A 3,646-nucleotide genomic window follows, 5' to 3' on the forward strand; every position below is an offset into this window, starting at 1 on the left:
TATATATATATATATATATATATATATATATATATATATATATATATATATATGCATATATGTATGTACACATGTATATATATATGCATATATGTATGTATGTATGTATGTATGTGTATTTGTGTGCGCGCACGCACAAACACACTCGCGCATACATCTATTCATCCATTACCAATCAGTGACATTTCTTTCTCTTTGGAATGTTTGATGATATCACATCACGCGATAGACACATGTAGAGGAAACGTAATCAAAAAATTTCCCATTAGTCTTTCATTCTTTTGACTGGGTGGTGGGGGTTCTATAGGATTGATGTGTAGGAAAGGGGTTGCGCTCGTTTTTTTGCTTTCACTGTCCCTCCCAAGCGCTGTGAGATAGCTTCCATTAATATTCCTAGTTTCAACAATCGACAAACAATAACTACCAACCAAATCTCACTTCCAGTCTCTTGCCTTCGGGAGAAAAAAAAAGAACCGAAAACTGATTGGACATTTCTGTCCTTCATACACGACAACTGTTTTTCTGCGCTTGCAATTATTTAAGCCGGCATTTGAGTATATATTTCCAATAATTATATTACGATTAGTTTTCGATTACTTCGATCTCCAGCTGATTTATTTGCTAGTGTGCACATGGTAAATGACTGGCTTCGAGCTGGGAAGCTCATGGTTTAGATGATTCGAGCAACGATTCCTAGTGAATTACATACTACCCACTAAGGAGCGATAAGTGCTGTAAAGGGAACAGTGAACTAAGTATGAACTTTGAGTTGTGGACGCTGATACGTACCAGAAATATTTTGAGTAGACGTTCGGCAAATTTTAAAAAGAATGGTTAAGAAACACTTGTTTCTCACGCTACTAAGTATCAAATATATTTTTAAGTGGACGTTCGGCAAATTATTTTTAAATGTTTAGGAAACTGTGTGTTTAGATATAAATGCTCCTAGTTTGAATTTAGACTGGTGTCGTATACGCTTCTATTAATAAAACTCACCACCTGATAATGATAATATCCGGAGTTCAAACATATCAAAACGTTGCAGAGGTATATATCATGCAAATATGTATTTTATGGAAGAATTTCATAATCCAGAATGTCCGAATGTCAATGAAAGAAGCTGTAAGATATCTCGCCGCAGGAAGAAGAGCAGGTTACATGGTGTACGAGCAAGTTTCGAAGGTAGAAGTAGTCGATTCGGACTTTTTCTTCTGGTCCCAGTTATTCCAAAGATGCGGTTGCCCTTCACGTAATTCTCTCCTACAATCAACGTGATACGGAGTGTGAAAAACGGTTGGGGGGGAAACTTTATATTATAGGTACATTCCATCTAATAGGCTTCATAAAATATCTCGTCTACCCCATGTCTGACTCAGAAGACTGGAGTCAGCCCGAGGCATGTATAAATTATACTTCTCTAAGATACAACACAGAAGGGTGTTGTATCCGAGAAACGTCAACTTTCAAAACCTCAACGTTGCGAAACGAACTTCTAAACAATTCAACCATGCATAAGTCCGGATATTGATAACCTTAAGTATTCGTCTCTATCATATTTATGAAATAGAAACCATTTTATTTGCTTCTTCCTTCTTGACATCTAGTAAACTTATTAAAAATACTATCAAGTTTCTATTTCGGCAGCGCCAACAAAACTTACTCATTTCCCGATATTTCACTAAGATGCCATAGAAGCACACTGAACGTCTTTTTCATAGCATCTGCTTCTGAAAATCAATTTGTTTACTTCTGAGGTTTCCCTTTAAGCATTCATGAAATAAATATTATAAGACGCTATCAAACTTGAAAGATTTCTCTATTGTTCTCCATTATTATGGCAGAGAGCTGGCAGAATCGTTACCACAACGGATGAAATTCTTAGCGGCACTTTCGTCTGTCTTTAAGTTCTGAGTTCAAATTCCGGCGAGGTCGACTTTGCTTTTATAATTTTCGGGTTGATGCAATAAGTATCAGTTGAAAACTGGGTCTGATGTCATCGGCAAGCCCCTTTCACCAAACTTTCAGGCTGTGGCCATATAACAGAAATGATTATTTAGCGCTTTTTCGTCCATCTTCTCGTTCTGAGTTCAAATTTTGCCGAGGTTGACTTTACCTTCTATCAATTTGGCGCCGATAAAGTAAGTACCAGTTGACTACTGAGGTCGATGTATTCAGCTAGCTCCTTCTAAATTTTAGGTATCGTGCCTATACTAGGAAGATAGAATCATTAACCATGCACCTTATTATCACCAAACTGTACTTGCTATTAATTTCTCGAGGAAGGGAAATTACATCCCGAGCACTATGCTCAAAGTTTGCCAACACAACCACTCGTAACATACCACATAGAGCCAACCCGAATCTACTTAACAACATTCATGGGATTATCCTTAATGATAATTTGAATATTTCTAACTTTCACTCTCAATGATCTTCCAGCAGAATAAATCTTTGTCCCTCAATACTTACTGCCTGCCCCCATCTCTGCTTCTTGTGCTTCCCTTCAAACTCTGGCGAATTAAATTACACTCATCGTCAATCATCGTCTATTATTCATATTTAGATTTAGATTTCTCGTTCGATTATTAACAATAAAGACGCTACAATTCATGCAACGGTTATTGATATTTCCCTTATTCTTAACGTAAATATGACTAACCTTACAATTAAATTGAATAAGCACGTTCTCGTAAGTTCTTTTCATTGCTATAATTAATATAGCCAATACAATTGCTCTGGCTGGTATAATAATAATAATAGTTATAATAATAATTATTATTATCATTGTTGGTGTTGTTATTATTTTAGTAGTAGTAGTAAGGCGGCAAGCTTGATAGAATTATTTGCACGCTGGCCGAAATGTTTAGTTGTATTTTATGAGACATTAGGTGTTCTGAGTTCAAATTCCACCAAGGTCAACTTTGCTTTTCCTCCTTTTGGACTGCCTGTACCGCCCAGGGATCGTTAAAATCGACTAGCTCATATCCTAAAAGTTCAAGCCTTCTGCCTCTGATAGAAAGAATTATTATTATTATTATTAAGGCAACGAACTGACGGAATAGTTAGCTCGTCAAATGCCAGGAAAGAATTGGGGTCGATTCAATCGAATTCCACCGCTTCAAAACTGCTGGCCCAGCGAAAAATTCAAAACTAATCTTCTTCTTCTTCTTATTATTATTATTATTCAATAGTCTTATTTTTATAACGTGATTTCACTGCACTACCGAGCACAGCTCTGTGTGCCTTGGGTATGCGCTGTGGTTTGTTGTGGTGCTCTTATTTTTGCTGTATTGAAAGTGTTTTCCCAAGGATGTGCGCTGTTCCTACTAGTGCTATTTTCTGTATGTTATATATACTTGTAAGCAATGGTATTTCTGTTATGTATTTGCCTGAATATTTGTTTACCATACTTAATGCGCCTACTATGATAGGAAATATTTCTGATTTTAGATTCCACATTCGAATTAGCTCTTTTTTCCAGGTCCTTGTATTTTGAAATATTCCCCGTTTCTTTTAGAGAAACATTGTCATCTGTTGGTATTGATACACCGATTAGAAAGCATTTTTTTCTTGGTGATCTCTAACAACTATATCCGGCATATTGGCCTTAATTCTTCTATCTGTGTGTATTAGCATATTCCAGGAG

This window comes from Octopus bimaculoides, chromosome 22 (genome assembly GCF_001194135.2).
Source record: "Octopus bimaculoides isolate UCB-OBI-ISO-001 chromosome 22, ASM119413v2, whole genome shotgun sequence".
Lineage (NCBI taxonomy): Eukaryota > Metazoa > Mollusca > Cephalopoda > Octopoda > Octopodidae > Octopus > Octopus bimaculoides.